Raw genomic sequence first — 14,434 nt, 5'->3', positions numbered from 1 at the left:
ACATGCACATTATTTGAAATAGTCCATTTATAAATTCAGTCTTTGGGGCGGCTTCCTGATCCTTTCTGGATAGCGCCTTTCCTGAGTGTCTTGCTCTTGATGTGGAGGCAATTTTGGCCCCCTGTCGTTGGTTCGTTCATCAGCTTCCGATGTTACTGTTTCTGGGGTAGATGCTACCGGTATGTAGGGTTCATCACCAGGTACGCGAGACATGGAGTTGACTCGTTCCTGTGACGCTAGGATCTGGTCGACATGGTGTCTCACAATGTTCTCCCCAACATCCACTGTGTACATTAGTGGCCCCTGCCGTGTGCATATCATTCCGGTTTGCCATTTCTCTGTTCGGTAGTCGTGGGCCAAGAATGGTTGTCCTACATTGAAGCTCCTTGTCGGCTTCTCATTGATGTGCTGGAATTGCTTATTCTCAACATTTCTTCGCACATTTGGTCTGAGCAAATCCAGACGAGATCTCAACCTTCGGTTAAAGAACATCATGGCTGGGGTCTTTTTGGTAACTGCATGTGTCGCATTTCTGTAGGCTAACAGGAAATTGTCCACCTTATGCTGTAGTGGAATGTCGTCATCGCACATGGCCCTTACTGCCTTTTTAAAGGTTTGTATGAACCTCTCAGCCAATCCATTTGTGGCTGGATGATACGGGGCGGATGTGTAATGCCTTACCCCATTCCCTCTCATAAATTTCCGAAACTCTTCGGACACAATCTGTGGTCCGTTATCAGAGCAAATCTGCTCTGGCAAGCCGTTCCTGACAAATATGGTCCATAGGACTGCAATCGTTTTCTCCGTAGTGGTGGAGGACATTTTTATCACCTCAGGCCACTTCGAATGAGCATCCACTGCTATTAAGAACATTGAGTCCATGAATGGACCAGCAAAATCAATATGCACCCATTGCCATGGAGAGGAGGGCCACTCCCATGGGTGTATAGGGGCATGTGGTGGTGCATTTTGGACCTTCTGGCATCCTGAGCAGCTCTTTGTTAGGTCCTCGATTTGTTGATTGATCCCCGGCCACCACACATAAGCCCTAGCAAGGCTTTTCATTTTCACCCCTCCCAGATGGCCTTCGTGAAGCTCATTGAGCACTCTCTCCCTTAACTTGGGTGGAATTACCACTCGGGATCCACACATCACTGTCCCCTAGCATACTGACAGCTGTTCTCTTCTGGATGAGAATGCTGGCAACAGTGAGTCGCCATGTGTTGGCCATCCCTTCACCGTCAAATCATATACCCGAGACAGTGTTGGATCATTTCAGGTCTCCTTCTCTATATCCGCGTTAGTTACTGGCAAGCGTTCAATTATGGTTGAATAAAATATTTCGACAGGGTCCACTGCTGGTACTTCCTCCGCAGTAGGCAGTGGCAGGCGTGATAGCCCATCAGCGTTTCCATGCTGTTTCGTGCCCTTATACTCTATTTCATATTGGTTCGCCCCTAGAAAAAGGGCCCATCTTTGTAGCTGTTGCGCAGTCATCACCGGAACGCCCTTCTTTGGATTAAAGATGGAGACAAGTGGTTGGTGGTCAGTCAGCAAGGTGAACTTCTGCCCGTGCAGATAGTGGTTGAACTTTTTCACTCCCCATACTAGGCTGAGGGCCTCCCTGTCAATCTGGGCGTAGTTGCGCTCGGCTGAGGTTAGTGACCGAAACACAAAGGCTACTGGCCTCTCCAACCCATCTGGGAATTTGTGCGACAGCACCGCTCCAATACCATAGGGTGATGCATCACACGCCAACCGAATTGGTAGTGCTGGGTTGAAATGAGCCAACAACTCTTTTGATGTGATCAATTCTTTGCACTTCTGGAAAGCTCGTTTACATTCGTCATTCCACTTCCATGGTACCCTCGTTTGCAGTAGGGTGTTCAGTGGGTGTAATACTGCAGACAAATTTGGTAAGACTTATTGTAGTCGTTCACCAGCCCGAGGAACGACCTCAGTTGTGACACATTTTCCGGTGCTGGAGCCTTGACTACTGCCTCAATCTTTTCAGGGGACTTATGTAACCCCTCTTCATCAATAACGTGGCCACAAAAATACGAGATCTGCTTCTGGAAAAACTCGCATTTGTGGCGATTAGCTCGTAGCCCATATTCCTTCAATCGAGTGAGCACCTGCTCCAGGTTGGCGAGGTGATCACTGTCATTTTCGCCCGTGACCAGGATGTCGTCCAAATAACACTGGGTCCCTGGAATCCCTTGCAGGACTTGATCCATTGCCCTTTGCCAAATAGCCGGAGCTGATGCTACCCCGCACACCAGCCGGTTGTATTGGTAGAGACCTTTGTGAGTGTTGATCGTGAGGTATTGTTTCGAGGCTTCTTCAACCTCCATTTGCAGGTACGCTTGGGCCAGATCAATCTTAGTGAAGCGTTTTGCTCCAGATAGCGAGGCGAAAATATCTTCAATCCGCGGAAGCGGATATTGTACCGTGTGAAGGACTGGGTTCACTGTCACCTTAAAGTCCCCACAGATGCGAACCTTCTTTGGTTCCCCAGGCGTATTACTCAACGACCTCTTCATTACAGGAACGATGGGTGTAGCCCACTCGCTCCAGTCCACTTTGGACAGTACTCCTGAACGTTCCAAACCTTCCAGCTCTGCTTCGACGGCTGGGCGGATCGCATAAGGCACCGGTCTGGCCTTAAAAAACTTTGGGCTTGCATTTTCCTCTATTTTAATCATCGCTGTTATGCCTTTTAGTGTTCTGAGTCCCTCCTGGAACACTTCTTGTGCGTCAGTTAGCATTTTTGACAGTCGTCCAGGTGTGACGTCGTCATCCTTTTTGGCCTCTACCGTCAGTGCCTGTATGGAATGCCAATCTAACTGTATCTTCTGGATCCATTCACATCCTAGTAGTGGTGGTCCTCCATCTGGCAATACATATAGGTCCATTTTTGGTGTTTCCTGGCCGTTGTATATCACGTTCACCTTTATTTTTCCTTTGGGTTGGAATTTTTGCCCCGTGTACGTCTTCAAGACAATCTCTGTATCTCTCAAGGGTATATGTGAGAATAGCCGCTTGTAGTCCCTTCGGTTTATGACTGTTAGGGCTTATCCTGTGTCCAATTCCAGTTTCACTTGGACTCCGTCTATCTTGAGCGTGACCCAGATAGTTTGGTGATCCTCCATTTTGATTACATTATGTAGTTTCAGACAACCCAGCTCCTTGCTTCTGGAGTCTGTATCACTTTTCTGTTCATCTGAACTACTCTCCGTCACGTTATGTACCTTTTTGTACTTCTCCTGTGGAGATTTCTTGCTGCTGGTTTTCTTCCCCGACCTGCAGACTCTTGCTATGTGTCCTGCTTTTCCACACTGTCTGCACACTTGGTCCTTGAACCAACAATCCTTCTGGTCGTGTGTTGTTCTGCCACAGCGATAACACTTTCCTGCTGCATATGTCATTTCATTGGTGCCATATTCTTGCGGTCTCCGTTGTATCTCTGCAGTGCCCCGTGCGGCTGCTTCATGTGATACTGCCATGCTGAAAGCCTTGTCCAGCGTAAGATCCTTTTCTGATAGAAGCCGTTTCTGGGTTCCTTCACTTTGAAGCCCACACACAAACTTGTCCCTTAACGTATCTGCTAGTCCCATTCCAAACTGGCAGTGTTTCGATAGCTTGCGCAGTTCCGTTAAATACTCAGCATTACTTTCGTCTTTATGCTGGTTCCTTTTGTGAAACTTAAATCTTTCTGCTATCAGCAGCGGTGTGGGGTTTAAGTGGTCCTGTAGGATTTCCACTATGCTTTCGAAATCCTTATCCACTGGCTTCTCTGGGGTTACTAGGTTTCGCAGTAAGCCATACATTTTTGCACCCATGGAATTTAACAAAACCAGTGATTTCCTGGCATCTGGCACTTCATTCGCCTTGCAGTACACCTCAATGCGTTCCACATATGTCGCCCAATCTTCGACTTCATTGTCGAACGCTGTGACACTGCCACTCTTCGGCATCCCTGGGTGTGGTTAGACTGGCTAAAATGGCGTCTCCCGCGCTCTCCCTTCTTCTCCGCTGGCTCAAAATGGCGTCTCCCGCGCTTCCCTTTCTTCCCGCGCTCGCCTTTCTTCTCCGCTGTGGCTTCAAAAATGGCGTCTCCTGCGCTCTCCCTTCTTCTCCGCGGCTCAAATGGCGTCTCCCACGCTTCCTTTCTTCCCCCGCGGATGCTGCTCAGCCCTTGAGCCCTGGCTGCGCTCTGCGCGTTCTCCTGTGCGCCTCTCTCGTTGCTGCCGCTCGGTCCTGAACCCCGGCTGTGCTTTACCCTCTCTCTCTTTTTGTTTTCCGTCGATGCCGCTCAGTCTTCAACCCCCAGCTGCGCCCTGTGCGCTTTACCCTCTCTCTTACCCCGTCGACACTGCTCGGCCTTTTCTGTGCCGTCGGTCAGCTCCAGCCGCCACTGTCTGGGAAGAGTCTGCGCTGTACCTGTTGCCAGCCTGTTGCTGGATCGTCATGGCTGGAGAACCAAGCCCAGCTCTCAACAGCCTCCCCTGCGATGCTCACTCTCTGCCGGATGACTGGGCGGTTGCTCGTGGTCGACGCCAGTGCTTCTGGCCTCGACTTTCTTCCACCGCCCTCCTGGAGCGAATCCTTGAAGGGAAATGCAGAGTTGCAGGTAGATTCGAATCGCCACTCGTCGCCACTGTTAGATCCGTGAATCTTAAGGTATGGTATTCTTCAATAAATAGACGGGGACTGCAGATTAACAATCAACAGGTGTTTACTGGATGAGGGTAGTCTAAAAACTAACAGTACAGATCCCTACACAGGGTTTATAGACAGGTGTGGTCACTGCCGGCACTACAGTATACAGGAGCTGTAAAAGTAGTTCTCCTCTTAAAGGTACATACACTACAGCGACCTACCCCAGTTGCTTATGAAGCCTCCCCACCTACCGACCCCGGGAACGGAGCCGAGCCAGCAGACCCTCTCCCCTCTGCCAGTGTTAGAGAGAGAGACTGGGAGTGTGTGTGAGAGAGAGAGAGACTGGGAGTGTGAGAGAGAGAGAGAGAGAGAGAGACTGGGAGTATGTGAGAGAGAGAGAGAGACTGGGAGTGTGTGAGAGAGAGAGACTGGGAGTGTGTGTGTGAGAGAGAGAGAGAGAGACTGGGAGTGTGAGAGAGAGAGAGAGAGACTGGGAGTGTGAGAGAGAGATAGAGAGAGACTGGGAGTGTGTGAGAGAGAGAGAGAGAGAGAGACTGGGAGTGTGAGAGAGAGAGAAAGAGACTGGGAGTGTGTGTGTGAGAGAGAGAGAGACTGGGAGTGTGAGAGAGAGAGAGAGGCTGGGAGAGTGTGTGAGAGAGAGAGAGAGAGACTGGGAGTGTGAGAGAGAGAGAGACTGGGAGTGTGTGAGAGAGAGAGAGAGAGAGACTGGAAGTGTTAGAGAGAGAGAGAGAGAGAGACTGGGAGTGTGAGAGAGAGAGAGAGACCGGGAGTGTGAGAGAGAGAGACAGACTGGGAGTGTGAGAGAGAGAGAGACTGGGAGTGTGTGAGAGAGAAGGCTAGGCACCGGGGCCTCGGGCACTCGCACTAACATGGCCCAGCTGAGCGCAGCGCCCCGGTCAGCCCAAGCTCCGCAGCCGCCGTTCGGCCGCAGGTCACAAAGCACCCGAGCCCAGCGCCGGAGCTGGCTCCATGGAGCTCCGTGCCGCCCCACCAGCCTTTAGAAAGATGGCAGCTGTTAGATCCATGATTCTGAGAGTATGATGTTTTTCAATAACCACATGGATGCTGTAACTTAACAATCAACAGGTATTACAGTATACAGGAGCTGTAAAAGTAGTTATCTCTTAAAGGTACATGCACTACAATTCCTCCCCTTTTAGATTAGTAGTACCCATAATATTCAAATAACAATTAACACTTTAACATGTACATTAAACAACAATAGTCCATTTATAGATTCAGTCTTTGGGGCGGCTTCCTGATCCTTTCGGGATAGCACCTTTCCTGAGGTTCTTGTTCTTGGTGCAGAGGCGATTCTGGCCCCTTTTTATCGGTTAGTTCATCAGGTTCCACTGCTACTGGTTCGGAGGTAGATGCTACCGGTATGTTGGGTTCATCCCCAGGTACGCAAGACATGGGGTTGACTCGTTCCTGTGACGCTAAGATCTGATCAACGTGGCCTCTCACAATGTTCTCCCCGACATCCACTGTGTACATTAATGGCCCCTGCCGTGTGCATATCGTTCCGGGTTGCCATTTCTCTGTTCGGTAGTCACGGGCCAAGACTGGTTGTCCTACATTGAAGCTCCTTGTCGGCTTCTCATTGATGTGCTGGAATTGTTTATCCTCAACATTTCTTCGCACATTTGGTCTAAGCAAGTCCAGACGAGATCGCAACCTTCGGTTAAAGAACATCATGGCCGGGGTCTGGTTGGGAACTGCATGTGTCGCGTTTCGGTAGGCTAATAAGAAATTGTCCACCTTATGCTGTAGTGGAATTTCATCGTCACACATGGCCTTTATCGCCTTCTTAAAGGTTTGTACGAACCTCTCAGCCAATCCATTTGTGGCTGGATGATACGGGGCGGATGTGTGATGCCTTACCCCATTCCTTCTCATAAATTTTCGAAACTCTTCGGACACAAACTGTCGTCCATTATCAGAGCAAATCTGCTCTGGCAAGCCGTTTCTGGCAAATATGGTCCGTAGGACTGCAATCGTTTTCTCTGTCGTGGTTGAGGACATTTTTATCACCTCAGGCCACTTCGAATGAGCATCCACTGCTATTAAGAACATTGAGTCCATGAATGGACCAGCAAAATCAATATGCACCCGTTGCCATGGAGAGGAGGGCCACTCCCATGGGTGTAGAGGGGCATATGGTCGTGCATTTTGGACCTTCTGGCATCCTGAGCAGCTCTTGGTTAGGTCTTCGATTTGTTGATCGAATCCCGGCCACCACACATAAGCCCTAGCAAGGCTTTTCATTTTCACTCCCCCCAGATGACCTTCATGTAGCTCATTTAGCACTCTCTCCCTTAACTTGGGTGGAATCACCACTCTGGATCCACACATCACTGTCCCCTGGCATACTGACAGCTGTTCTCTTCTGGATGAGAATGCTAGCAACAGTGAGTCGCCATGTATTGGCCATCCCCTCACCGTCAAATCATATACCCGAGACAGTGTCGGATCATTGCGGGTCTCCTTCTCTATATCCACGTTAGTTACTGGCAATCGTTCAATTATTGACGAATAAAATATCTCGATAGGGTCCACTGCTGGTGCTTCCTCCACAGTAGGCAGTGGCAGGCGTGATAGCCCATCAGCGTTTCCATGCTGTTTCGTGCCTTTATATTCTATTTCATATTGGTTCGCCCCTCGAAAAAGGGACCATCTTTGTAACCGTTGTGCAGTCATCACCGGAACGCCCTTCTTTGGATTAAAGATGGAGACAAGTGGTTGATGGTCAGTCAGCAAGGTGAACTTCTGCCCATGCAGATAGTGGTTGAATTTTTTTACTCCCCATACTAGGCTGAGGGCCTCCCTGTCAATCTGGGTGTAGTTGCGCTCGGCTGAGGTTAGTGACCGAGATGCAAAGGCTACTGGCCTCTCCAACCCGTCTGGGAATTTGTGCGACAGCACCGCTCCAATACCATAGGGTGATGCATTACATGCCAAACGAATTGGTAGTGCTGGGTTGAAATGGGCCAACACCTCTTTTGACGTGATCAATTCTTTACACTTCTGGAAAGCTCGTCTACGTTCGTTATTCCACTTCCATGGTACCCCTGTTTGCAGTAGGGTGTTCAGTGGGTGTAATACCGTAGACAAATTTCGTAAGAACTTATGGTAGTAGTTTACCAGCCCGAGGAACGACCTCAGTTGTGACACATTTTCCGGTGCTGGAGCCTTGACTACTGCCTCAATCTTTTCAGGAGACTTATGTAACCCCTCTTCATCGATGACGTAGCCACAATACGAGATCTGCTTCTGGAAAAACTCACACTTGTGGCAATTAGCTCGTAGCCCATATTCCTTTAATCTGGTGAGCACCTTCTCCAAGTTGGCGAGGTGATCACTGTCATTTTCGCCCGTGACCAGGATGTCATCCAAATAACACTGGGTCCCTGGAATCCCTTGCAGGACTTGATCCATTGCCCTTTGCCAAATAGCCGGAGCCGATGCTACCCCGAACACCAGCCGGTTGTATTGATAGAGACCTTTATGAGTGTTAATCGTAAGGTATTGTTTCGAGGCTTCTTCTACCTCCATTTGCAAGTATGCCTGGGCTAGATCAATTTTGGTGAAGCGTTTACCTCCAGATAGCGAGGCGAAAATATCCTCAATTCGTGGAAGCGGATATTGTACCGTGTGAAGGACTGGGTTCACTGTCACCTTAAATTCCCCACAGATGCGGACCTTCTTTGGTTCCCCAGGCATATTACTCAACGACCTCTTCATTACAGGAACGATGGGTGTAGCCCACTCGCTCCAGTCTACTTTGGACAGTACTCCTGAACGTTCCAACCCTTCCAGCTCTGCTTCGACAGCTGGTCTGATCGCATAAGGCACTGGTCTGGCCTTAAGAAATGTTGGGCTTGCTTTTTCCTCTATTTTAATCGTTGCTGTTATGCCTTTTAGTGTTCTGAGTCCCTCCTGGAACACTTCTTTTGCGTCAGTTAGCATTTTTGACAGTCGTCCAGGTGTGATGTCGTCATCCTTTTTGGCCTCAACCTTCAGTGCATATATGGAATGCCAATCTAATTGTATCTTCCGGATCCATTCACGTCCTAGCAGTGGTGATCCTCCATCTGGCAATACATATATAACCATTTTAGGTATTTCCTGGCCTTTATATATCTCTTTCACCCTTATTTTTCCTTTGGGGTTTACTTTTTGCCCCGTGTACGTCTTCAAGACAATCTCTGTAGCTTTCAAGGGTTTATGACTGTTAGGGCTGATCCTGTGTCCAATTCCATTTTCACTTGGACTCCGTCTATCTTGAGTGCAACCCAGATAGTCTGGTGATCCTCCATTTTGGTTACCTTATGTAGTTTCAGACAACCGAGCTCCTTGCTTCCGGTGTCTGTGTCACTTTTCTGTTCGTCTGAACTACTGTCCATCACCTTGTGTACCTTTTTGTACTTCTGTGGAGATTTCTTACTGTTGGTTTTCTTCCCAGACCTGCAGACTCTTGCTATGTGTCCTGCTTTTCCACACTGTCTGCACACTTGGTCCTTGAACCAACAATCCTTCTGGTCGTGTGTTGTTCTGCCGCAGCGATAGCACTTCCCTGTCCCAAAGGACATTTCATTGGTGCCATATTCTTGCGGTCTCCGTTGTATCTCTGCAGCGCTCCTTGCGGCTGCTTCGTGTGATACTGCCATACTGAAAGCCTTGTCCAGCATAAGATCCTTTTCTGATAGAAGCCGTTTCTGGGTTCCTTCACCTTGCAGCCCACACACAAACTTGTCCCTTAACGTATCTGCTAGTCCCACTCCAAACTGGCAGTGTTTCAATAGCTTGCGCAGTTCCGTTAGGTACTCAGCATTGCTTTCGTCTTTGTGTTGGTTCCTTTTATGGAACTTAAATCGTTCTGTGGGGTTTAAGTGGTCTTGTAGGATTTCTACTATGCTTTCGAAATTCTTATTCACGGGCTACTCTGGGGTTATTAGGTTTCGCAGTAACCCATAAGTATTTGCACCCATGGAATTTAACAAAACCAGTGCTTTCCTAGCATCTGGCACTTCATTCGCCCTGCAGTACACCTCAATACGTTCCACATATGTCACCCAATCTTCGACTTCATTGTCGAACGTAGAGATACTGCCCCTCTTCTGCATCCCTGGGTGTGATTTAACTGTCAAAAATGGCATCTCCCGTGCTTCCCCTTCTTCTCCGCTGGCACAAAATGGCGTCTCCCGTGCTTTCCTTCCTTCCCGCGCTCGCCCTTCTTCTCCACTGCGGCTTCTAAAAATGGCGTCTCCCACGCTCTTCCTTCTTCGCCGCGGCTCAATGGCGTCTCCCGCACTCTCCCTTCTTCTCCCCGCGGACACTGTTCAGCCCCTGAGCCCTGGCTGTGCTCTGCGCGTTCTTTTTTTTGTGCGCCTTTCCCGTTTCCGCCGCTCAGTCCTGAACCCGGCTGTTGCTTTACCCTCTCTCTCTCTGTTTTGTTTTTCCGCAACGCCGCTCGGTTTTCAACCCCCGGCTGCGGCCTGTGCACTTCACCCTCTGTCTTACCCCGTTGACGCTGCTCGGCTTTCTCTCCGCCGTCAGTTGGCTCCGGCCGCCGCTGTCCGGGAAGGGTCTGCGCTGTACCTGTCGTCAGTCTATTGCTGATTGTCGTGGCTGGGGAACCAAGCCCAGCTCTCCACAGCCTCCCCTGCGATGTTCACTCTCTGCCGGACGACTGGGCGGTTGCTCGTGGTCGACGCCCGTGTTTCTGGCCTCGACTTTCTTCCACCGCCCTCCCGGAGCGAATCCTCGAAGGGAAATGCAGAGTTGCAGGTAGATTCGAATCGACACTCGTCGCCACTGTTAGATCCGTGATTCTGAGTGTATGATGTTTTCAATAACCACACGGATGCTGTAACTTAACAATCAACAGGTATTTACTGGAGTAGGGTAGTCTCAAGACTGGGGTACAGAGGCATGCTCAAGGCTTATATACAGGTGTGGTCACTGCCGGTACTACAGTATACAGGAGTTGTAAAAGTAGTTCTCTCTTAAAGGTACATACACTATAGCGGCCGTGGCTACGCTCGGCTCAGACCCGCCCGGCCAGCCTTTAGAAAGATGGCGGAAGAGAGAGAGCAACTGGGGGGAAGAGAGTGAGAGACTCGGGGGAAGAGAGAGAGCGACTGGGGGGAAGAGAGAGAGTGACTGGGGGGAAGAGGGAGAGCGACTGGGGGGAAGAGAGAGAGCGACTGGGGGAAGAGAGAGAGAGCGACTGGGGGAAGAGAGAGAGCGACTGGGGGGAAGAGAGAGGGCGACGGGGAAGAGAGAGAGTGACTGGGGGGAAGAGAGAGAGCGACTGGGGGGAAGAGAGAGAGTGACTGGGGGAAGAGAGAGAGAGAGAGACTGGGGGGGAGAGAGGGAGAGACTGGGGGGAGAGAGAGAGAGAGACTGGGGGGAAGAGAGAGAGAGAGGGAGAGAGAGAGAGGGAGAGAGAGACAGAGAGAGAGCGGGAGAGAGAGACAGAGACAGAGGGAGTGGGAGAGAGGGGGAAGGAGAGAAAGGGGAAAGGGGTGGGAGGAAATGGGTGGGGGGAAAGGGGTGGGGGACAGGAGGGGAAAGGGGTGGGGGAAAGGGGTGGGGGAAAGGGGTGGGGGGAAAGGGGTGGAAAGGGGTGGGGGAAGGGGAAGAGGGCGGAAGGGGAAGATGGGGAGGGGAAGAGGGGGAGGGCGAGGGGGGGAGGGAAGAGGGGGAGGGGAAGAAGAAGGGGAGGGGAGGGGGAAGGGGTGGGGGAGGGGAAGGGAAGCAGGTGTGTGGGAGGGGGGAAAGGGGGGTGGGAAGGGGGTGTGGGGGGGAAGGGTGGGGGAAGGAGGGGGGAGGGGGAAGGTGGTGAAGGAGGGGGAGGGAGGAAGTGGGGGGAGAAAGTGAGGGGGGAGCCAGCAGACCCTCTCCCCTCTGCCAGTGTTGAGAGTTGCGCTGCCGGTGGCGGTTGGAGAAGGCTAAGCCCTGGGGCGTCGGGCACCCGCACTGACATGGCCCAGCTGAGCGCAGCGCCCTGGTCAGCCCAAGCTCTGCAGCCGCCATTCGGCCTCAGGCCACAAAGCACCCGAGCCCAGCGCCGGCGATGGCTCCGCGGAGCTCCTTGCCACCCCACCAGCCTTTAGAAAGATGGCGGCGGTGGCTATGCTTGGCTCAGACCCGCCCGGCCAGCCTTTAGAAAGATGGCGGCAATCGCGGGCTGCTTGTTGAGCGGGACGGGAGGTGCCTAGCTCAGGCGTGGCTGGGAACAGAGGCCGAGGCTTCGAGGCCTGCAAAAACGGTGAAAGGTAGGAAAATTAATGAGGTTAGAGAAAATATTACAAATTAATTAACATTTTTAAAAACAATTTAATTGTGTTTTAAAAGCAACATTTTTTTTGCTGGAAATGTAGATTTGAAAATAAACATGCAGAAAATGGGAAAAAGAAATGAAGCGTTAGGAATCAAGATGGCGGCCACTCACCTCAGCTCAGAAGGATTAGGCCCGCCCACACATGCACCGATTGGTCAACCATGAGGTCACTCAACTGTAGGATTGGTCAATCATCACGTCACTCAACTCTAGGATGGCCTGCCCGCACACGCAATGTACCCGCCCCCATGACGCAGCGATTGATCAACCGTCAGGTCGCTCAACTGTACGATTGGTCAACCTTCACGTCACTCAATGCTAATGAGTGGATAATGAGCGGAATTTTGAACGTTTTTTGGATACCGTCTGAACAATTTTTGTCTGACCAAAAAGTAAATACGCTTATGACCATTCCGGAATCATAAGCTTTCTTTTGATATAACACATGTGTAGGTACGCTCTATAACTTTTGAGTGTATAAAGTACATACAGACAGACAGACAGACAGACAGACAGATGGACGGACAGACAGACAGACAGAAGAGCTCTTTTATAGATATATACTAGCTGGGGTGAGCCCGGCGTTGCCGAGGCTTTTTCGAGGGCATGTTGTTGTTGAAGAGAGAGAGAGAGCGACTGGGGGGGTGGGGGGGGGCGGCAGAGAGAGACTGGGGGGGGGAACAGAGAGAGACTGGGGGGGGAACAGAGAGAGACTGGGGGGGGAACAGAGAGAGACTGCGGGGGGGAACAGAGAGAGACTGGGGGGAACAGAGAGAGACTGGGGGGGAAGAGAGAGAGACTGGGGGGAACAGAGAGAGACTGGGGGGAGGGGGGAACAGAGAGAGACGGGGGAGGGGGAACAGAGAGAGACGGGGGGGAACAGAGAGAGACTGGGGGGGGAACAGAGAAGCTCTCCCCCCCCGCGATTTCCCGAGGCTCTCCCCCCCCGCGATTTCCCGAGGCTATCCCCCCCGCGATTTCCCGAGGCTCTCCTCCCCCCACGATTTCCCGAGGCTCTCCCCCCCCGCGATTTCCCGAGGCTCTCCCCCCCGCGATTTCCCGAGGCTATCCCCCCCCCTGCGATTTCCCGAGGCTCTCCCCCCCCCGCGATTTCCCAAGGCTCTCCCCCCCCGCGATTTCCCGAGGCTCGCCCCCCCCACGATCTCCCGAGGCTGTGTGCTGGCATCACGGGGGCCGTGCGCATGCGTGCCGGCGTCAAGGCGGCTGCGCAACTGGCGGTCTCTTCATTTTTTTTAAACTCGTGCGTGCTGGCGTCACGGGGTGGCGGGGGCCGTGCGCATGCGTGGTTTCAAGACCGCCGGCGTGCCCCGTTGCCGGGGTAACGGGGGCCGTGCGAATGCGTGCCGTCGTCAAGGCGGCCGCGCAACTGGCGGCCTCTTCTTTTTTTTTTAAACTCATCTTTCGCCGAGTAAGAGGAGATTAAATAAATAGAGAGCAGCAAAAGAGGAGGAGGGAGTAGGAGTTGCTCGGCAGGCCCATGCAAGAAGGACGGTAGATGTGAATAGGAGGCAGGGCTCGGCTGCCGGTTAATTAAGTGGCCCCTCGGGTCGGACGCAGGCCTGGTCTCGAACGAGGAGCCAACTGCCCCGCCCACCGCGTGCGCATTTGCTAAACACAATTTAAAACACAAATAAATTGTTATTTAATTCCCTAACACATCATTAAAATATTTACCTTAGTTCCCTAACACACAGAAAGTATGGGGGAAAAAATCGTGAAAAATCAAGATGGCGGCCACTCACCTCGGTTCAGAAGGATAAGGCCCGCCCACACATGCACCGATTGGTCGACCGGTCAGGTCACCGAAGCGTAGGATTGGTCAATCGTCGAGTCACTCGACACTCAACTGTAGGATGGCACGCGCCAAGAACCCGCCGTACGATTGGTCGACCTCGATGTCACACGGTCGCTAATGAGATACTAATGAGCGGAACGCTGAACGTTTTTTGGATACCGCGGGCGGGATTTTTGTCCGGCCGAAACGTAAATACGCCTATGACCGGTCCGGAATCGCAAGCTTTCTTTTGAGGCGACGTGCGCGTCAGTACGCTCTGTAACTTTCAAACGTATAGAACACGGACAGACAGACATCGGGACAGACAGAAGAGCCGCTTTATATATATAGACTAGCTGAAGTGCCCGGCGGTGCCAAGGCTTTTTCGAGGGCATGTTGTTGTTGGAAGAGAGAGAGAGAGCGACTGGGGGGAAGAGAGAGAGCGACTGGGTGGAAGAGAGAGAGCGACTGGGGGGAAGAGAGGGAGGGGAGGGGGGTGAGGGGGGAGGGGGAGGGGAGGGGAGGGAGGAGGGGGGAGGGGGGGAGGGGAGGGCGGCTAAGGGAGGGCGGGGAAGGGAGGGGGGAAGGGAGGGGGGAAGGGAGGGCGG

Source organism: Somniosus microcephalus, chromosome 5 (assembly GCF_052327205.1).
Source record: "Somniosus microcephalus isolate GS21.2 chromosome 5, FLI_Smic_1.0, whole genome shotgun sequence".
In the NCBI taxonomy this organism is placed as follows: Eukaryota; Metazoa; Chordata; class Chondrichthyes; order Squaliformes; family Somniosidae; genus Somniosus; species Somniosus microcephalus.
The sequence above is the reverse complement of the archived record's forward strand: the minus strand, read 5'-3'. Positions refer to the sequence as shown.